Source organism: Aegilops tauschii, chromosome 6 (genome assembly GCF_002575655.3).
Source record: "Aegilops tauschii subsp. strangulata cultivar AL8/78 chromosome 6, Aet v6.0, whole genome shotgun sequence".
In the NCBI taxonomy this organism is placed as follows: domain Eukaryota; kingdom Viridiplantae; phylum Streptophyta; class Magnoliopsida; order Poales; family Poaceae; genus Aegilops; species Aegilops tauschii.
Window position 1 is genome coordinate 324,541,690 of NC_053040.3, and position 23,016 is coordinate 324,564,705.

Here is a 23,016-nt window from a genome sequence, read left to right on the forward strand (position 1 = left end):
CCTACGTAAGATATGGACTGAGCTGCACCGACTTAACTGCAGGTCCAGTTGCGTCACTGACATGTGGGCCAGACCCCTGTTGGGCCCATATGTCAGTGACCCAATGCACCTACAGTTAAGCAACAACTACGTGGGCATATTTGTTGGAGTAAATTATGGGGGAGCGAAGGGGTGGAAATATTGCTGGTCACAATGGATTGGACGAGCGTGGGGGAGGAGAGTCATGCATGCAGATTTTTTCACACGGGGTGGAGTGGTGGGACCGCCGGAGGGAGAAGGAGAGTTTGGCAGGCATATTGTTTCCACACATGGAGAGGAAAAGATTTTGAGACGAACGGGCTTCCCGCAGGTATGGGGAACGGTGCATAATAAGTCATCTTGCATGCCGGGCTAGGTATAGTCTCAAGCATTAAAAACATACATGCCCCACACATGTTCATATTTCAAGGTGCACTAAATTATTGCATGCGATGATTAAGGCTGGCCATAATGGTGGTATCTTAGCTGGTATCATGCACATGGGAATAGCAAACATGCTGATGTGGCAAAGAATTAAAGAAGAGAGGGGGGTTAGAGTAACTAGTGTTCATGCATGCATTGGTAAACACATTTTTTTGTGAAGAACGACAGCACTAGTTGAGTACTTTTGCAGACTTCAAAAACTATTCCACCGCCTCTACTATCTTGCTAAGGGTAGGTGAAATTTTTGAATCGAGTCCTTTAAACTAGAAGGGAGGTAGTGGTACTCTAAGGCTGGTCATAGTGGGGAGTAACTTAGACTAGTAACATGCATATGTTACTAGTCTATGTTACTACCTCTATAGTGCATAGTATCAGAGATTAGTATCATAGGTGGTCTCATTTATTGTCATGCATGACACATAGTAGCATCACATTTATTATGTTACAGTATCTACCTATGTTACTATAATCATCTCTCTCTTATACTCATTATAATCAGTATTGTAGATATTGATATTTTTAGTATAAATTTGGTCGTGGGATTTCATTGATGCCTGTCAAAGCGTGGAGGAAGCGGAGCTTAGGGCTTGCATTGCCAGTCTCTACATAGGTATTTCTCTTCATAATCCTGTAATTTTAGAGACTGATTGCACTTTTGTGCTAGCGTCTCTTGCATCGGGGGACTATGACAGGTCTGCTATGCATGACCTGAAGATGAAAGCGTTGAGCATCTCGAAGTTGATCAACAATCTTCAATTGTCAAAGATTAGCCGTTCGGCCAATAAGGTGGCACACTTAATCGCTAAGTATAGCTTTGACAATAGATTAGATGGTATTCTTGTAAATAACGTACTGCCCTGTGTGGTGAATATTGTATCGAATGAGTGTACTGGTGTGGCTGGTTAATTAATATAAGGTGGTGTTCAAAAAAAAGTATAAATTTGGTCAAACACTTTCAAACGGTTGACGGGAGTAAAAAGGACCAGAGGGAGTATCAGGCATGCGGAGTAGGAAAAAATTGCTTGTCTAAAAAAAGGCAAAAGAAAATTGCTCATTTATAGCCGGTCGAAGTCTCAAAGGGTGCGACCGCGCGAGGGAGGCGAAGGTCGTGGGAGGCGCGACGTTTGATGGAATTAAGTGAAGTTACATCCACGCGCCGGCATGGCGTGCGAACAGGCAGAAGCTATACCGTCAGGCCTACAATATGGGTCTAGTAGACATGACATCTAGTGGGTCCCGCATAGTTCTTGAGAACTCTTTGGGGGCTTGCAGCTGTTTATCCACCAGGCAAGCCAGCAACCCCACGCCGTTCACACACCCCACTCGTCCCCGTCTTCTACCTTACAACAGTTCTCTCCCAGTCATCCCGTCCTTTCACATTAGTTCGCTCCCAGCTTTTTTTGCGGGGTACAACAGTTCAACTTCTCCTAACCCTCCTCCAAAATCCATGGCCTCCCAAATCTCCATGGTCGCTGCTGAGTACCAGGTTAGAGCCATCACCGGCGATCAGTTCATCGTCATCTACACACGTGGATCCGAGACGGTGAAAGCATGGCTTGCTTGCTTCCTACGCATGTTCAACAGTTCAACGGATGAGTGGGTCGCTGGGCTAGATGTTGAGTACACCACAGTCCTGGGACGAGAGAAGGATCTAAAGGACGAAGAGAGGAAGAAGCCCGCCGTGATCCAGTTTTGCGTACATAACGTTTGCTTGGTCTACCACATATGCCATGCCGACGTTGAGTGCCAGGATTATAAGAACTTCCTCAAGGACAAAAGAGTGAAATTCGTTACTGTAGGCTTTAAGAACGACAGGGATGTCCTGCGTCGGATGGGTCTCGTTGTAGGCCAGCCTTTCGATCTCCAGAAGGCAAGCCTAGTGTCCTCCTCTCAACCTTCAATGCTGACCCTGGCAGCAGCCATGATTGATCCTCCGTACGCTAAACTGAAGAAACCTCATCACGAGTTTCATCATGCATGGGAGTCGAAGACATTAGATGAAGATCACATCCTGTACGCAGCAATGGATGCCTACCTTTGTTTAAATATCTACAAGGGTTGGACGAAGAAGCAGAGCCCAGTGTCCGGTTCAAGCAAAGAAGCGTCGGCGAAGAGGAAGAGGAAGAGGGACGAGGACGAAGTCGAGGACGTGGACTCGGACTCCGAGTAGGTGGCAGTGCCGTCGCTCATGCTGGTTCTACTGCAGTGTCAAGCGGACTAGTTGCTTAGCTTATTTTCAAGGGTGTGTTGTGCTGAGGCCCCAGCAGAACTATGTTTATGTTCTTTCTCGTTATTTGAACTCTTTAGTACATACAGTAGTACTAGTCTTACTACTGTTCTTCTTGCAGTTGGTACTACTGCTCGTATCTTCGTGTTCCTACTGTACTTAATACATTCGTACTAGTAGTATAATTTGGGTCAGTCGATTTGTGAAAGAAGTTCGACGGAGCGAAGGAAGAAGATGGCAGAAGAGGTGGAAGAAGCCCTTCTAGCAATCCATGTTGAATCAAACGGCTCACATGAGTCGACTGACCCAAATTGCTCCTTCAGATTGCAGGATCCACGTGGCATTCAAGGTCTCGAAGGTAGATCCCGCGTCCGCACCCGGTTTGCGGGCTCGACGCGCGCGCGACCGGCTTCCGCCGCGACAGCCACCATGCGCGCCTCCTCCGCGCGGGTGGAGACGACAATGACACGCTAGTTCCTCCTCGCCGGCGTGCTGGAGCACGCGCTCGTCCTCCTCTTCGTACGCTACGTGCATAGACGCGGCTCCACCAGCTGCTCACGTGCTTGGCTGCGCGGCGGCATCGCGAGGAGGGACTGCAGACGACGTGAGCGGGCGAGCCTTCGGCTTCATGGCACAGGGATGGCGGCGACACGGCGGTGATGGGCGAGAAATTGTTGGCCGAAGCAGGCGGGCGCCGGCATGCGCAACGGCGGCGGCGGCATATTGATGAGTGCGCGTGTGGGAGCTTACTTTAGTTTTATATATAAGGTTGGTCAAACTTAAAAGAAAACCGTACTAGTACATGTAAACATTAGACTTAGGCAGCGCTTTTATTAGTTAGTACCACAGTCACGATACGGAATCCTGTGCAAGCGCGTGAACCGCGGCCGCGTAGTCGATCGAACGGTGCGTCACCGTGTCGCGCTCGAAGGACATCTACCGAACCTTTTTGTGTGTGTGAAAACAATCCTCGAATATTACTCAACTTTTTTCCTGTGAAAGTTCTTGACGCTGCAATATTTCCATATATTTGAATTTAGCTCCAGTTCGTGTTTATTTGGATTTGGACGTTTTAGGTGCGCCCTAGTCTTTTTTAATACTGATTTTGTGTGTGTGACTGAGAGAGAACGTGTGTATGTGTTCATATGTGTGTTGTGGCGGAAGGGCAATGTGGAGATGGTGTGCGTGTGATACAGACATAGAGAGGTGTGAATGTGCAAATGATCATGCATGAGTGAGACATAGACAGATGCCGATACGTTGTGTATACATGAGAGAACGGTCTTCTAGTTTACTTTGTGTGTGTGTGTGTATGTGAGTTTGAGCATGTTGTGAAGTACTATAGACCTTGTATACATCTTGGGATTCGAAAATGATTGTAACTATTGAATTGTATAGACCATTACATTCGAAGTCAATAGCCTAATATATTTATTTCACAATTTCAACAAATGATTAGTTCACTACAAACTAAGAAAACAAATGTGTACTCCCTCCGTTTTTATTTAAGTCCGCGTATTAGCATTGGTCAAAGTCAAGTTTTGTAAACTCTCAGAAAGCTTATAACAGAAAATATTAATATATACAATAACAAATAAATACCATTAGATTCATTATTGAATGTACTTTCACATCATACATATTTGTTATGGTAAATGTTTATATTTTTCTATAAACTTTGTCAAACTTTAGGAAGTTTGACTTCGGTCAACACGCCACACGGGGAGTCCAGTGTCACAAAATTTTGAGGTCGGCGGGAAAATCTCCCGTGACCCTGATTCGATCTGTGGGAAGTTACCATCATAGCCTTCGGAACAGGCCTGCGGATGACGCTTGGTAGGGGGCTGTTTTCGTAACTTCAGGTTCACCCTACCTAGCCAACCCCACCCCGGCACCCAGAGTAGTACACCTGAATACTCCCCATTTTCTATCCCCACCGCAAAATAGACTTCTCCACAGCACCGCAGCCTTCGTGCTCCTCCCCTTTACATCGGCGCACTCGTCCACCGCAGCGCATCTGCCTCATCGACGACCTCGTACGCCGCACTGGAGCCGGTCCACCGTCGTCATCGTACACGGAGCCTCTTCCCCGGCATCGTCTTCCACGGTCTCGGATCTGCTTCCCGGAAGCCGACGCCAAGTGCAGAAGTACCACCCTCGTGGACAATGAACTGACTCCCGTTGCCGACCATGATTCACAGAGGCCGCCGCGACCATCGTTCTCCTCCTCAATTGGTAATGTGTGTATTGAATCACTTAGCAGTACATGTGAAGTTCCAATTTTGTTCATACCTACCCTTCAAATTTCCTGGGTGCTATTGTTCCCATAAAAGTAATTGGTTATAGCCTCCATTGTTCAACAGAATATCAGCTTGTAATTGTGCGTCGCTCCTGTATCACGCTGTGCTTGGGTAGGTTTTTCATCTGCAACCAGTAGTGTGGCAAATGATGGAAAGGTTTTTAGAACTAGCAAGATGCCCATGCGTTGCACGCATCAAGATGCATTTGTATGAGTAGTTTATCTTGTGGGAGAAAAGGATGAACGAGGGAAGGCCTTATTTGCAAATCTGGAGAGGGGTATGGGTATCTTTTTGCAAAATTCCTATTTGTTTCCTTCCTATCTGTCAGATATAAATCGGACGGCCTATATTGCAAGAAAAAAAAGTATAGAGAAAAAAAAGTAGACAGTAAAGGAAGTAGAGATAAATATTAAATATAAAATTAATATAACAGTAGAGAAGAGAGTAGAGATAGCAGAGACGTCGGGAAAGGATCGCGCGCGCGCGCGCGGGAAAAAGCGGCCGGGCGTGCGCTAGTTTTGGCGTGCGGCGTCCGGCGCGCTTTATAAAATCCAACGCCCTCCCACCGCTCTGTGCCTTGCCACCGCTCTCTCCCCGCTCTGTGCCTCGCCACCGCTCTCTCCCCGCTCTTTTTCGCCTCGCCGCCGCCGCGTCGCCGGAAAACTTGGGGATACCGCGGCGTCCGCGCGCGCCCCTCCGGCGGCTTCTCCGCCGAGATCCGGTTCCGCGGGATGCGCCTCGGCCTCGGCAATTTCGATACCGCCAACGAGGCCGCCCACGCATACGACGCGGCGGTGTGGCGCCTCCGGTGGCCTCATAGAACATTGAGCTTCCCCAACGTGCCGACGCGAGAGCGGGCGCAGGAGCTCGCGCCTCTGCCGCGGCTTAGCACCGACGAGGATCGTCGCGACAACCGGAGGCGAGAGCACTGTCTCGGCATCGCCGAGATGGACGAGGAAGCCATGGCACTGTGGCGCCAACACTTCCCACAGGACATCATCAAAGAGCGTGAGTTCTACGCGCAAAGGAGGGTGGAGAGGGATAAGAGGAGGGCGGAGCGAGCCGCCTATCGCGAGGACAAGCGTATGCGAAAAGCGGACGCTCAATTCAACATGAGGCTAGGAGCAGCGTCGCCCTGGGAATCCGACGACGATCGGTATCTTCATGCCTACAGTCAGACGTCGAAGGAGGACATCACCGAGGAGGAGTCGGACGACGAGGAGTAGTTGAATTATCTTTTTTATCTATCTATGCTGAGAACTATCCTCTACTCTCTAGTATCTACTTCTCGATCTCAGCACTGTAAATGCTTTTTTAAAGCGGCGCGCGTTGCGATTCTGTTGGAGATGCTCTAACATGGCAGGCGAGTGCTTTAATGTTGCCCACAAGATGCGCGAGTATTACTAGTAGTATATTTTTCCTGCCATGTTGAGATTTTAAAACCACGAGTGCGAACATGCAGAGGAGCAATGAAGACCAAACATGGGATATTCGGGACATCTTCAAGGAGCATGGCAAGTTAAAGAGGAGCTGCACCGAACCTGTAAAACGAGCTTTGGTAAGTAACACCCTTTCAATTACTTTCATGTAGCCTCGTGTTCTTCGATGTGTATATGTTGTAGTTTCTGTTTCTCTTAAGCGTGGTGTTCTTCGATGTGTAATAAGAAGAGTCTTAATCATCCTAATGCTTTCGTTTTTAGCTTGATGTAGGAAGTGGGTGTTCTCACCTTGTAGTCTGTTTTTATTTTTATTTTCCTTTTGAATTCACTTCTCCGAGTTCTGTTTATCTGGCTTCTACTAAATGGATCTAGGTTGCTCTGAGTATTGATCTAAAAAAGAAGTAACTTCATGTCAGGATGCAGTTCCTGCGAGGAGGGAAGTATGGTCAACCTCGAGATCATGTTTCCAAAATGAGGCTGGATTACACACAAGGTGCCAGTTCCCTAATGATGCTGGATTAGACACAAGGTGCAAATTCCCAGATGATGCTGGATTACACACAAGCCAGGTGGAGTCGTCAGCTGTTCGTGTCCTCGTGGCATTAGTAAAGGCTGAAAGAAAGCGTGCAGCAGCCCTTGAGAATGTAGCTGAGTTCCTGAAGAAGCGAAAAGAGCAATCAAATGCTCTCTTCGCCCAAGCCAAAGAAGAGATGGAAGAAGCCAGAAATAAGCTAGCAGAGGCAGAGTAGGCTAGGCGTCTCCTGCTATCTAAAGCTGTTGTCAATACAAAATTTCCTTCATAATAGCTAGGTTCAAATGTTTATCCAGTCAGCATGCTTGTTGTGATGTCCGTGCATCTACTGATGTGGCACAAAATGTTTTTTTCGGGTCATGTAATAACAACAATTACTTTCCAAACAATAACAGACGAAGCATTGGACATGGTATAGTTCACGCGCAAGGCCAACATTCCAAGTTCAACTTCCACATCAAACTCATGTTCACAGATATCTGCACATTCATACATAATGTCCACAACCATGATTCACTTCAAATCCAAAAAAAATGTGAGGAGAGTTATAAATAAAGAAAATCCTCTACTAGTTCCTGCTACCAGTGCAAGCACAACAAGTCAAGACCATGCGTAAATTAATTATATTTTAGTCATTTTTTGTGTTCTAAAATGCCTGCCGGCGCGCAGAAGGACGTGTTGCCGGCACACGCGCGGATTCAATGAAGGCAGGCGGGGCAGTCTTAAGCTGGTTGCACACGGCGAGGAGGCGTGCTCAGCCGGGCCTGCAGCGAGTGCGGCCCTCTTGGCCGGCACACCGGTTCAATGCCCGCGCTATGAGAGGTCGCGTCCGTGTCAGAGCAATCACTCGCTCCAGTCCTTTTTTGTTTGGGTATAACAAAATCTCGTTTTCCATTCACATTTTACAAGTAAAATTCGTGGACAAACTTAGACCAAAGTACGATGGGGACTAGTAAACCAGAATGGAGGTAGTAGTTTTTTTAATCAGAGAAGGGTTTCCCCTTCCGATTTTCATTACTGAAAACCAGCATCTAAATCTAAACCATAGTATTTGCCCTAGAACTACCAGGTTCAACATCTCGCAACATAAACCCATACAACCTGCATCGCAAAAAAAACCATACAACCATACGCCAAGGAGGTACGTAGTACTATGAATTCCATTTTCGCTCCATACCAATCGTTCTAAAAACTACTTACTACTTATAACGCGCCATTGAAAATCGGAACTCTTAACCCCGCTAAAAAAACGATATTTAAACATGGCTACTCGATCTGTGGCAACTGGCGAGCCACCGCGCTCCAAGTCATTCTCCTGTGGTCCCGACCATCAACTCCTATGGATCAAATTATCACGCGAGCTGACTATTCCTACAAAGGTGCTCCACCACATACCCGGTACCCGCGAATGCAGCAATCCTGCACCTAGGGTTTTAGGGTTTATTTGTTAACGTCGCCTTTACGTAACACTCATGTGTGCGAGACAGCGAGAGGCCGACTGCGTGCGTGCGCCTCTTCTCTTCGTATATGTACTCCACCGTTTGTCTGGTGTCCAAAAAATTATAATAACTACTAGCAATGTGCCAATGCGTTGCCACACGATCAAAGTAGATTAATACATATTCACCGATTTGATAGAAAAAAGTCTAGTTTTGAAATACGTATATCACTAAAAATATGTTATGTTTCACTCAAAATATATTCCTTTGGCAGTTTTGATGAGATAAGGGAGGAATGTTGTTGGTTTCAAGATTCGAGAAGTGGTATATGTCTAATTTCTACTCTTACTAACAAGATGCCCGTGCGTTGCATGGAACATCAAGATCTTGTGGGAGAAAAGGATGAACGAGGGAAGGCCTTATCTGCAAATGTGGTGAAGTGTGCGGGTAAATTGCCATATTTTCCTTCCTATCCGTCAGATATAAATCGGACGACCTACATTGCAGGATGGCAGGCCCACCATCATCACCAACTCTATTTTTTATCCCTACTCTTATAAAAAGCATTGTCGGTGATGATAGTGTGCCTGTCATCCTGCAATATAGGCCGTCCGATCTATATCTGACGGATAGGAAGGAAACTATGGCAATTTTGCAAAAAGATACCCACACCCCTCTCCACATTTGCAAATAAGGCCTTCCTTCATCCATATCAGCTTAAAATGAGGCGATAGTGTGTGTGTGCACGATCGAGAGGGCGTGTCTCAAGAAGGGAAGAAAAATCTACATAGATACAAGGAGCGGGAGAGAGACATGTATGCGATGGTGGAAGCACAAGTGTGCGGGTGTATAAACCTATCTAGAGGCTAGCTAGTCGATATATGTTTGTGAGAGAAATACGAGCCGGGGTGCGAAAGCGAGAGTTTTGTGTGTGTGAGAGAGAAACGGTAGTCGGGAAGGGGAGTGGAAGCAGGAGTTGTGTGTGTGTGTGTCTGTGAGAGAGAGAGAGAGAGGAGACGGTAGTCGGGGTTGTCTAATCGGTAAACAAATGAATAATGTTAGTCTGGGATGGAGACGAAAAGGAGACCGCAACAAATGTTGTGTCTACAGGAGAGAGAGAGAGAGTAATTTTAGTGGTATGAGTCATATGTAGAGACATATAGGGTGTGTGAGAGAATCCCATAGAGAGAAAGGCAAAGTGAAAGACGAGTGGAGACTGTGTGTGTGGCGGTGAAAAAGAAAGCTTAGGTACTGAGTGATACCAGAGAACAGTAGAGACGTGAGAGATAATGAAAACGGTTTAATGTATAATGATAGGGAGAATGTGACACTTCTCAAGGGAGACGCCAAGAGACCATGTTTGCGAGGATAGGAGAAACATGAAGTGAGCGTGCGGGTGAGCTGGAGAAAAGAGAGTGATAGCTACCTAAAGGAGCATGCATGCGAGAGAGATGGGCGTGAAAGGAGTGACCAAAAAAGGGATTCAAATATTTGAATTCGAGATGATGATACATGTAATCCATACTCGAACGAAAATTGATCTATCAAACATGCATACTCACATGAATTCACGCACATCTATGTTATTTAATATGTAGATATTACTGATCCATACATTTTAGTAGAACATAATTTGGTTAAAAAAATTCGAATTCAACCTTAAGATTTCGAGATCGTTGTATTTGTAAATCATATTATACATATAAAGGAGAAGAATTCTTTGTTGTGCTTTTGAAAGTATATATAAAAAATGATGTATATAGAATGTAATTCCAATTGAAAATGGATCCCGCCCAAAAAAATAGAATACAAACGGGATTCGAATTCAGTTGGACGGTAAACGTGCACTCTGCAAAATTTGAACGAAGCGGGGAAAGTCGCAGTAACCGCCCGAAACCAAAATCTGCGAGTTGGAAATCACTACGGCCTATCCCTGCCATGCAAAGCCTATCTGCTGGATTTCTATAGGTTTCGATAGGGGTAGGTTTGTAATTTCACCCAAACGTGACTTAACCGCCTCTCACCCGGATTCATACACGGTGGGCGCCAAAACACAGTGTGTCCTCGGCCGAAATCGACTCCCTCCCCGATTCATATTCATACACGTGGGGGGGGGGGGCGCCAAAAACAAACTCTCGTCGACAAATATTCGGTGTATGTGAGATTACCGTCCTATCCCCAACCGACTAATGTTGCTGTGATGTAGTAGAAACTTGAAACGGGGGCTAAGTTTGTAAATTTCCTCGCATTTGAGACAAGCGCGCCCTGAATACATGGTTCCCCCCTTCCTCTCTACCTCCCTTTTCCCCATTCGTACTCCGTGGGCGCCAAAACACCCTCTCCACCCCACCCTCCTCCGTCCGCCACCGTCTGCCACCCCATCCACCGCCATCCTCCTCCACCATGCCGCAGCTGATACCCCGATGCCGCCGTCCATTACAAGAGATCGACCTCTCTCATCCACGGCTTCGGACCGGGATCCTTGCATCCCGTCCTCTCGCTTCATCCCCGCCGTCGTCCACCTTGCCGGCGCCGCTCCTACGACCGTCTCGTCCACCGCGCCCCGCCGCCACCGTCTACCCTCCTAGATCTGCTTCCACGCCACCGACAGCCATCACTACCGCAGCACCGTCAAATTCTCAGCAGATGCGTACACGGCGCCGCACCAGAGGCGGTACTCTTTCGTATCTGCTCAACTTATTTATCGCAGCAAGAAAATAGATCGCCACTGCTTTACTCTGATTTCTTGTCTTGGTTGCGAAGTTGCCTTTGTACGGTTTGCACCTTCAGATCCGCCATGGCACGCTCAACACTATACTCCCAATGCTTATGGTTTTCCCCTTTTATATTCCACACTAGTTAAATCATAGTAGACTAAATTTCAAAATTGGGCCAGTCAATTTTTCAGAGCTCGCCGGAGTTCGCCGGTGCGATCGAAGGGGCTCGGGTGGTTGTGGGGCCTCGCCGAACGAAGAAAACTCGACGCGGGTGGGGGTTGGGGCGGGGGTGGGTGGTGGGGGTGGCGGAGGAACACAAGCGGTGGGGGCCGGTGGTCCGGCCGGCTGCCCGTGCGGTGTTCTGTATGGGAAGAATCAGAGACAAGGAAGAAGAAGGGTTAGGAGACGTAGGATCTTCATCCAACCGCCTGAAATGGTCGAGAGACAGCTGGGAGTTGCATTCTTAATGCGCTCTAGTTCATCATGTGTGGGCACTGCGTAACCAACATTTTATTATCCAAAATCTGCTTGCTCTTCTTTACCATGTTCCTCTTCTGTTCTTCTTTAATATCTACTCTCTCCGTTCCTAAATACAAGTCTTTGTATAGATTCCACCATGGACTACATATGGAGCAAAATGAGTGAATCTACACTCTAAAATGTATCTGGATACATCTGTATGTGATCCATAGTGGAAATCTCTACCAAGACTTATATTTTGGAACGGAGGGAGTATGATAGTAGTACAGTATGTTCCTTGTACTGAAGATGAGCAGGGGCATTTGCAGTGTAGAGGTCTATACGGTCGGTTGTGATGGACACTTTGAGCCTCTTTGATTCGTAGGATCTTGTAAACATAGGAATAGGATTTGTAGTGGCCTGCCCACTTGAATCCTATAAGAATAGCAAGGAAATGCGGGGAGCTGTGTCGCCTTTGAGAGTTACACTGATATTAACAGTACCGCACCTTCACTTGAAGAGAGCTGGTATCCGAAGCCTTTCTAGCCGTACCGGCAATACTAGCACATATATTCCAGCAAGTTCCACTTTGCTGATTTTACTCTGGTGCTTAAGGTTTTCCAGTTATATCTACACTATGGTCTGTGTAGCTGCTTTGTGTCGCACTAGCAGCAGTCCACTCTTGAAGCTAAACACTGCAATGACTTACAAAATTGGCACCAAGGCATTGAGTGCCATTCTGGATGCAATGAAACTCATACGCTCCCCACCTGTTGATTCTTGTTCAGAATATGATCCTAATGACTATTCTAACCTAGAGGAGTCAAAGGCAGATGGCCTGTCCTGTTGACCCATCAAGGTGCCTGTTCTAATTTGGCAATGTTTTATTGATTGCGGGTATCTTGCATATGTTGTCTTGCATTTCTTCTACTTTGTTGCACCGCCATCTGCTTAGTTTACTCATCATATATGTCGAGATGCCATGCCCATCCATTATCAATACAAATTCCATCTGTCATCATACCATGTTTTTCCACTCAAATGCTGTTCTTGTGCATCAGACATCAAAAAGGAAGAGGGTGATTGCCGAACCTGAAGGAGCACCAGCAAAGTCATTGAAAAACGTGGTGGTGCCGGAGAAATCAGACAACACCCCACTTATATTGGTTGTACAACCAGTGACACAAAACATAGGACCGACTCTAGCAGACTGTACCCATACTTCACTGGCCACACCACTAGCCCCACCACACAGGACCTGCACTCCAGCAAAAGGTATACCGATTTCATTTGCCATAGCACCAGCTGTGCCACAGAAAAATCCCACTCCAGCAAAAAGTACAGCAAGTCCACCGGCCGAAGATCTACCCCAACTGCAGAGATGGCCAATTCCTGCAGATTGGAACCCCTTACATTTATTCCCAGTTTAAAAGACAATGCTTTCAATGTTTTTAGGGACTACATGCATATATTCCCATCATGGGAAGATTATTGTGAAGACAAACACCATTTTCACATCTTCCTATCCAACTTACGTGTAAGTGCTATTATTCATGGTTATTATTTTCCTGTTTTCTGCTGATTGAACACATCAATGATTTACATTACATTGTTGTAACTAGGCGAGGGTCAATCTGGATAGTCATGACGAGCAAAGCTTGCTTGTTCTTTTTAAGGAAGCATTGCAGCAGTATCGGTGTTACCTGAGGAAATCACACTTTGATGGCAAGTCTATAAACGAATTTCCGGTGAAGTCTCCTGTGCTAAGTTTAGAAGACATTGAATGGAAAAACCTTGTTATGCACTGGTCTCGTTCCCAGGATGAGGTACTGTCTATGAAATCACATGAAAATTTGAACTTCTACTTTTCCGCATGTGCCTTACGGATCTTTTTTGCAGGAAATCTGCTCGAAGAAGAATTCCGGTTTGACAAGAACGACAGGATATCGCAAATATGTTGCCCGCTGCTTTGCTCTTGTTAGTACCTGTTGTCCTGTATCACTGTACTTGCATACATACCTGGTTCATTATGTGACAGCAGTATGCATGATAGCTTGCTTATCAATTGTTCGCTCCAAATTATCTGATCTGTATGAATGGTTACATTAGTGTAGAATATATCCAATGCCAATGTTTTTTTAGCTCTGCATTGTTCTTGTAAGTACATGCTGTCCTTTATCAGTGTACTTATAATGACAGGTAGTTGTTCATGTACCATCACTCTGCAGCTTATTTTCCTTTGCCCTCCATTTTCTACACATCAGATCTATATTTACTCTTACCATAAGGTTGGTACTGAAGAAGTTTAGCTGTGCATTGCTCTTGGCTGTACCTTTTGCCTGTATCGCTGCACTTACATTTATAGCTACTTGGTTATGTAGCATCACTCTTCATCTTATTTTAAATATTCTCCATTTTTTCGTATATTATCACATCTATATTTACTCTTAACAAAATGTAGAATAAAGGCAATGCTTTTGAAGAAGATTCTGTGGTAAACTTCTTGAATTGCCCCCCCATCAGCATGGACAAGGCCTTTATAGAGCCTGTCTTCACCAATAATGTAAGTTTGTCCATCTCAAGCCTTCAAACTTTGTTGTATATATTTGGTTAGGCATGACTGCAACAGCTGTTTATTTTTGGTGTTTGCATCAAATTGCATGTTTAAAGTTTATTATGTAGTTCATAAACAAAAGTTTGTCCTTTCTCAATTTAAGTTTTCAGTTGTACAACCAAGTTCCTTCTTCATACCATGTAAATTAAACTATATAGAGCAAGTGATCTTCTTTTGCACTGCATGTATGCTTCTGTTCTTCATTCATAATCCAGTGGTGTGGTGAACCTACCCACTACAGCACAATGTCATATTCTGCAATGTCTGAACTATGAAAAATGTCATATCATTCTACTATTATTTAAACCGTCTCTTTATTTGCCAATCTGAAATGGTATAAATTGACAGCACACTAATCATTGATACTTATGAGTTCTTGATGTGTAATCCAGTGGTGTCGTGAAGCTGCCAACTCCTTCACAATGTCATTTCCTGCCATGTCTTGACCTGAACAATACCATATTGTGTTAATGCAATTTTAAACTGTGTCACTTTATTCGTCAGTAAGAAATGTGATGAATTGTCAGCACTGATACTTTTATGTGCAAAACCTGTCATCTGTCTGCTTGTTTATCTTTCAGAGTGAGGAAGATATAAGTGTTGAACAAGCGCAGTCTCATCATCTTGCTTAGCTGCTTGCGCTGCAGCTCCCCAGTAGGGCTAACCTTTCTTGAACTCTATTGAAGTGCTGTCGGTTTTGTATATTATTTTTTCGGCGTGTTTATTTGCACTGGTGGCGATCTTTGATGCCTAGTGTATGTAATCTGTTGTCTGCTTGTGCTTTATTATCATAGTGGCGAACTTTGATGCCCAGTGGATGTAATATGCCGTAATTTCTTTATTGTATAGTCTAGGTTTTTTCTTATTCATGATGCTGCAGTTATTTTACTGTATATATATCCTGTCTTCGCAGTAAACCGGCCAAGCCGTAAAATTACGGTACATAATCGGGCCGTCATGCAATCACAATGTAGGTTGGGCCTGAAACGTGCCGAACAGCTCATGGGCCGGCAGCAGCCCGAAATGAACCCCGGCCCATGATTGTGCGAATCAAATCACGGGTTTTTAACAGGCCAAAATTGTCTCGGTCCTTGTTTGGCCCAATCAGATATCGGTTGCGAGCAGGCCGAATGCAAACCGGGCCGTAGTTAGGCCCAACTATATGACGGGCTTTTAACAGGCCGAAATTAATATAGGGCCGAAATGTTAAACGGGCCCTTAACAGGCCAAAACTAATATCAGGCCGAATTACTAAGTGGGCCTTTAGCAAGTGGGCCCAAAAGCATAGTGTCCAGTTGACGGGCCGAATCTGATATGGGCCATAATTGAGGCCAAAGCTCTTAAAGGGCCGGACCTGATCTAGGCCGTAATTTGGCCCAGAACGTGGTAGGCTTTTAACGGGCCGGATCTCATATGGGCCACTATTAGGCCCGGAGCGTGGCAGGCCATTAATGGACCAGATCAAATAGGGGCCAGCATTTGGCGCAAAACATGGCAGCCAGTTAATGGGCTGGCCTACTAGGGTCCTCAAAATCTTGCGGGCCTACAGCTGGGCCGGCCCATTAATGTCGGTGAAATATCGTGGGCCTTTAGCTGGGCCGGTCCATTATGATCCGCAAGAATCTTGTGGGCCTTTACCTGGGCCGGCCCATTATGGGACACAAAAATCTTGTGGGCCTTTACCTGGGCCGGCCCATTATGGCCCGCAAAATCTCGTGGGCCTTTAGCTGGGCCGGCCCATTATGGTCCGCAAAATCTTGTGGGCCTTCAGTTGGGCCGGCCCATTTAAACTTGATGGGCCGGTCCACGTGTCAACATATCATAGGCGCGTCTCGCCTATTGGATGAGTGACACCTGTGCCAACGCGGACCTGACACGTGTCTCCTCCAGCCAATGATGATTTTACACATGGAAAATCCCCATTGGTCGGGGCTATTAACGGGTTATCGGATCCAAAACCCGATCCGATAGCTTAACGGTGTTCCGTTACGGTGGATGCCCCGTGTCGGTCACCCTTGACGAAAGCACTTACGCGCGATTTATCGTCATGGAAGTGGACACTTCCGTGATGATAATTTTGGTAATGTCATGGAACACTTCTACGACAGCACAGGTATGACTATCTTGATTCTGTCATAAATTTGTCATGGATGTACATGCATGACAAAAAACGCGACCTACTGTGACAAACACGTGTCATCACGGAAGTGTATTTTTTTGTAGTGCGACCAGCTGTTTCAGCTGATCAGTAAAGGGCACCGGCTGTTTTGGCTCAGCGTACTGCGTCCAGAACAGCTTCTCCGTGGAGCTCCCTTCTTTTGCTCGGAAGAACTCCGCCGCATTGGACATGCTGCATGGTAGATCCACAAAAGCCCCTAGGCAACTCCGAATCCGGGTTAGTAAAAGTCACTTCCTCTCCGCATACATGCTTTGCATGTTAAATGCCTTACCCGTTGCGATCTTCTTGGCCTCCTGGATCTCCTGGAGAGCGCCCCGGGCCTTATTCTGTGCGGTCTCCGCGCGCTGGCGAGCTTTGTGCGGCCTTCGCGCTCTGGCGAGCTTTGGTAAGTTCGGTCTCTCTAACCGACGCTTCGCGCTCCAAAGCCTCACACTTTTTCACTGCGTCCTGGAGCTCCTGCTGGATCTCGTCGGCCCGGGCCTTGAGATTCTTACGGGCGGCTTGCTGCTGGACAGCCTTCCCCTCGGCTTCGGTCAGGGAATTTTTCAGGGCCTCGACCTCGGTCGCCGCCCCTACACACATTATGACACTCTGGTCAATACTCACCACTTATTCTTTCCGAATACACAGCAAGTTGTTACTCACCTTGCTTCTTGCAGAGCTGAAGCTTCACCTCGCTGAGCTCGTTCTCGGTCCGCTCCAACCTCTACTTCAGTTCAGAGACTTCAGCAGCATGCGAGGTCGCGGCCAATAGCGATGCCTGTTTAATCACATCATTAGTCCCCTACAAAGGGTTGATCCCCTGTCCGGCCTTTCTTTCCGAACACCTGACAGTGTCTCAGGGGCTACTGCCTACATGGGGTTTTTCTCTTTCCACTTCACTTACCTCGAAATCTGTCAACAGGTTGCTACAGGCTTCGTTCAGTCCACTCTTGGCAGACTGAACCTTCTTGATCACCGTACCCATAAAGACACGGTGCTCGTCCAAAATGGAGGTGCCTCGTAGCGCCTCCATCAGGTTGTCCGGTGCCCCCGGTTGGACAGGGGCCACCGGTGAAATCGGCTCACCCCCCTCCTTCAAAGGAGGCTGCTTGCCCGATTCTGGAGCCACATGGGTCTCCGGAACCGTATCCGGCTATGGGCCGAACTGAATACGGCCCTCTTCGCCAGTCTCCATGGGGATCTGCTCCCCCATGTGCCCGACAGCGGAGGTCTCGCCTCGCGGCGCCTCCTGGACAGCGTCCTGATCCCCTCCCCGGCCCGGAGCAGTCCTCCGGGACAACACTTCAGTGTCGTCCTTGGCCTCAGGGGAGTAAGCGGGCGGCGGCGACATACTGGCCATTTCCGCCGGATCCAACGAACTTCCAATGAGGTTCGCTGGACGTTGTCGCGGGCCAGACTACAATAGCACAATTAACCACGTCGAAAACGATAAAAAGGAGGGGCCGGACATATATATGTACGGGAGTCACAGTACTGACAATGCGGCCCGGGGCTTAGCGCGGAGCCGTCGCTCCGGACTGCTATCAACGTCCCACGCGGTGTCGACCGCAGGGGCGCCTTTCCCCTTCTTGGGCGTTCCCGCCTCCAGATTCGTGGAGGCCCCCCTCTTCTTCTCCTTAGGGGGAGGTTTCTTCTCCTCCTCCTCCCCCTCTTCCTCGTCGTCGTCCTCAGGGACGGAGGAATGAGCTTCCTCATCTTCGGACGTCACGCCCAAAGTGCCCTTGCGACGGGGGCCACTTTTGGCCCCCTTGGCCTTCTTCTTGGCCTTCTTCTCCGGCGCCTTATATGGCGCCGGCACCAGCATCTTCGCCAGATGCGGGATGACTGCTTCTTCAGGTAGCAGAGCCAGACATTGGATCCGCTTCGCCCTCTCCATCCAGTCCTGAAAAAGCAATGATAAAACTCATACATCATCCCCGAAACAATTAAGTTGGGGATACGTCAGAACTAACATACCTCGCTGGCGAGGTGTTTACAATCGTGACCACGGTCTGAATCCGTGGCCGGCGGTTTGTCGTTGCCCTTAAAGAGCAACTTCCAGGAACCTTCGTGAGTAGTTTCGAAGAGCCTCTCCAAGGTTTGGTGCTTCTTCGGATTAAACTCCCACAGAGGGTGACTTCTGCGTTGGCACGGGAGGATCCAGCGAACTAGCATCACCTGGATTACATCGACAAGCTTGTCGTTCTTGGCTATCATACTCTGAACGCGCGTCTGCAGCGCTATCAGCTCATCGGGCGAACACCAGTCCGGACTCTTCTCGATCCAGGAGGTGAGTCGCATGGGGGTACCGGAGTGGACTTCGGCAGCTGTGGCCCAGGTGGTGCCGCGGGGTTCTGTGATGTAGAACCACTATTTCTGCCACTCCTTACCGTCTCCACGAAAGTGCCTTTCGGCCAGGAGACGTTTGACAGCTTGCTCACCATGGCTCCCCCGCACTCCGTGTGCTGGCCATCCACCACCTTCGGCTTCACATTGAAGACTTTGAGCCATAGCCCGAAGTGGGGTTGGATGCGGAGGAAGGCCTCACACACGACGATGAACGCCGAGATGTTAAGGAAGGAGTTCGGGGACAGATCGTGGAAATCTATCCCGTAATAATACATCAGCCCACGAACAAAAGGGTGGAGCGGGAACCCTAGTCCACGGAAGAAATGAGGGAGGAATACCACCCTCTCGTTGGGCTCTGGTGTGGGAACAACTTGCCCCTCGACCGACAGACGATGGGCGATTCCGTTCGCCAAGTATCCGGCCGCCCGAAGCTCAGTAATATCCTCCTCCTTGACGGAGGAGACCATCCACTTGCCCTGACCTCCAGATCCTGATATGGTTGGGTGCTAGCTCGAGTAGAAAGGAGACGAGAACTTGGGCGCTGGAGCTCGAGATCGAAAGGGCGGAGATAGAGAGAAGGCGTGGGAGAAGAGGGGCGAATCCTTATCCCTTTATAAAAGTAGTAAATATCAAACACCTCCCCATTCGCCTTGGAACTCGCCTATTCCCAAGGGCTGTATAAACAGCACGGTTGGGTTACCCATGCCCGCATTGATGAGAATCCCGCAATAAAGGGACACGATCTCTGCTTTGACAAGACGTGCCAATGGCAACCGCGTCTCGAAACGTGGAACGGTGGAAACAAAATGGTCCGAAATTATGATCGGGCTGACGTAATGTCATGTTCTAAAAAGCTGTCAGCGGATTGGAATCATGCAAGTATTATGTTCTCTCTGCGGTTGTGTGTGGTACGTGTTATAGGTCCGGATACTATCATCGTGTCCGAAGACTATCTTGGGGTTTGGAAAGGGGAACCCGCCTTGCAATGCCGAAGACAATCTGCGCGCCGGACTCCTCGTCATTGAAGCGAGGTTCGGGGGCTATTGAGGGAGTCCTGGACAAAGGGGTCCTCGGGAGTCCGGCCTATTATCCATGGGCCGGACTGATGGGTTGTGAAGACATGAAGACCGAAGACTCTACCCGTGACCGGATTGGACTCTCCTTGGCGTGGAAAGCAAGCTAGGTGACCAACTATGAAGATTCCTTCTTATGTAACCGACTCTATGTAACCCTAGATCCCTCCGGTGTCTATATAAACCGGAGGGCCTAGTCCGGATAGGACACATTCATTACCATAGTCATACAGGTTAGGCCTCTAGGGTTTAGCCATTACGATCTCGTGGTAGATCAACTCTTGTAACACTCATATTCATCAAGATCAATCAAGCAGGAAGTAGGGTATTACCTCCATAGAGAGGGCCCGAACCTGGGTAAACATCGTGTCCTCCGTCTCCTACAACCATCAACCTTAGACGCGCAGTTCGGGACCCCCTACCCGAGATCCGCCGATTTTGACACCGACATTGGTGCTTTCATTGAGAGTTCCACTGTGGCTTCGACGAAAGGTTCGATGGCCCCTTCGATCGTCCATAGTGACGCTGTCCAGGGAGAAACCTTCCTCCCCGGACAGATCTTCATGTTCGGCGGCTTCGTACTGCGGGCCAACTCGCTTGGCCACCTGGAGCAGATCGATAGTTATGCCCCTGGCCATCAGGTCAGATTCGGAAGCTTGAACTACGTCGCGGACATCTGCAAAGACTTGGTCTTCGACGGATTCAACACCGCGACGATCGCTCCCCCTCCCTCCGATGAACATGACTAAAATCTGCCATTGGGTCACATCCAGGAGATGGTTCCTGTTGCTGCAACGGCCTTAGAGCCAGAGCGGATCATGCCATCTGAGGCCACAGAGTCCGCGGCGTTGGAGCCGCACACAGACTCGACACCCTGCAATATCTGCGTCAACGGAACTCCGGACTGGTCTCCGGTTATAAGTTCCGGACCATGTACGCCTATGGACACCGAGCTGGATCGGTTATCGATTTTCGAATTCAGCGTCGCAGACATCTTCCAGCACTCACCTTTGGGTGATGTGCTAAACTCTTTAAAGAATTTGTCCTTGGAGAAGGACTCACAGCCAAACTATGTTCGGTTCGAGCTAGAAGCTGATGATGGGGAATTTTGCTTCCCACCCGCCACCCACTTCATAGCCACTGTCGATGACTTAACCGACATGCTTGATTATGGCTCCGAAGACATCGACGGTATGGACGACGATGTCGACAAGGAGCAAGGCCAAGACCTGCCATTCACTGGACGTTGGACGACCACCTCTTCATACGATGTGTACATGGTTGACACACCTAAAAAAACTAGCGACAATGACAAAGAAGATCCAGTTGCGAATAAACCTTCTGAGACAAAGTCCAAGCGCCGGCGCCCTAAACGCCGTTCTAAGCCTCGTCGCTCAAAAGATGGCGACACTGGCACCGGAGAAAATAGTACTCCGGGCGACGCCGAAAACAATGAAGACCCTGTTGGAGCTGCATCCGAACAGGAGGAAAAAAACAACGGGCAAGATAACCCTGATAAACAGGCCATGCCCACTGACCCGGATGACGACAGTTACCGTCTAGTCTCCGAGGATGAGGAGAGACTCGGCAGCGAGGATTTCATCGTGCCTGAGGCACCCCTCGAGCAGGAGCGCTTCAAGCGCCATCTAATAGCTACTGCAAGAAGCCTGAAGAAAAAGCAGCAACAGCTCCAAGCCGATCAAGACCTACTCATTGACAGATGGACCGATGTCCTGGCAGCCGAAGAATACGGCCTCAAGTGCCCAACCAAGAGTTACCCGAAGCGCAGACTGCTACCTCAGTTCGATGAGGAGGCACCAGATCCCATGCGGAACGACCACCGCGTGGTCGGGACAGTGCGGCGGACCGACCACCCCGCGGTCGGGACAAATGAAGAAGAAAAAGAAGACAAGACAAAGAAGGAAAAGAAGGAAGAAGAAGATAAAGAAGTAGAAGTGGAGATGAAAAAATAAGTAGAAGTAGAAGATGATAAAAAGAAGTAGGAAAAGTAGAAAAAGAGGGTCGCTGAGGGAAAAGAGGGTCGCCGAGTGGTCGAGGGCTCGAGGATCAAGGGGAAAAGGAGTCGAGGGTCTAGGGGTCGAGGATCGAGGTGTCGAGGGGTCGAGGATCGAGGGGAAAAGGAGTCGGGGTTCTAGGGGTCGAGGATCGAGGTATCGAGGAGTCGAGGGGAAAAGGGAAAAGAGGTCGAGGGGTAGAGGTTCGAGGGGAAAAGGAGTTGAGGGTCTAGGGGTCGAGGATCAAGGTGTCGAGGGGTCGAGGGTTGAGAGGAAAAGGGGTTGAGGGGTCGAGGATCAAGGCAAAAAGGAGTCGAGGGTCTAGGGGTCGAGGATCGAGGTGTTGAGGGGTCGAGGGTCGAGGATCGAGGGGAAAAGGAGTCGAGGGTCTAGGGGTCGAGGATCGAGGTGTCGAGGGGAAAAGGGGAAAAGGGGTCGAGGGGTCGAGGGTCGCCGCCCCGACCCCCTGACCCCGACACCCCGACCCCGACAAGACACCACGACCCCGCCTCGACAACCCGACATCGCAACCCCGATACAGCACCCTGACCCCGACACGGCACCCCCGACCCCGACACAGCACCCCGACACGACACCACCGACACCCCGACCCCCGACACGACACCCCGAGACCCCGACTGGGCACCCCCGAGCCCGACACAGCACCTCGACCCCGACACCTCCCAAAAAAGTGCTCTTCGGCCTTCCAGAGGCCGACAGGGTCATATATTTGTGAATTATGAGTTAGGTCAGGTATTCAATTATTATTATGTACATATATATATATATTATTAATTAGTTCATGTTATTAGGTATTCAATTTTTATTATGTTCAGGATGATGATACACACTTAAACATTTATTATGTTTATGTTGTACTAATTTCGTTTACTCTTTGTCGTTGCAGGTGTTGACAGATGGTGGGCGCGGGTCAAGAGTGCTCCGAGCCTCCTTCCTCGGCGTGTGCTGGGAGGGGTGCTATTATTCCACCCTAGCACCTTCAGAGAGCGCTGGTACTAACTGATATGACTGACTCATGAAAACAAAATGTGCATACCGTGTGCGAGAAGAACGGTCAGACCCCGCCGCCGATGCCCCAGATTGGTATAGCGGACACGGTGAGTTTCATTTGAATGGTCATTAGTTACTAGTATTCACATTTGAGTTGCATCATGCTAACGAGACATTTCAAATGATCTTTGGTGCAGCATGCCTCCTGACAAGCATCG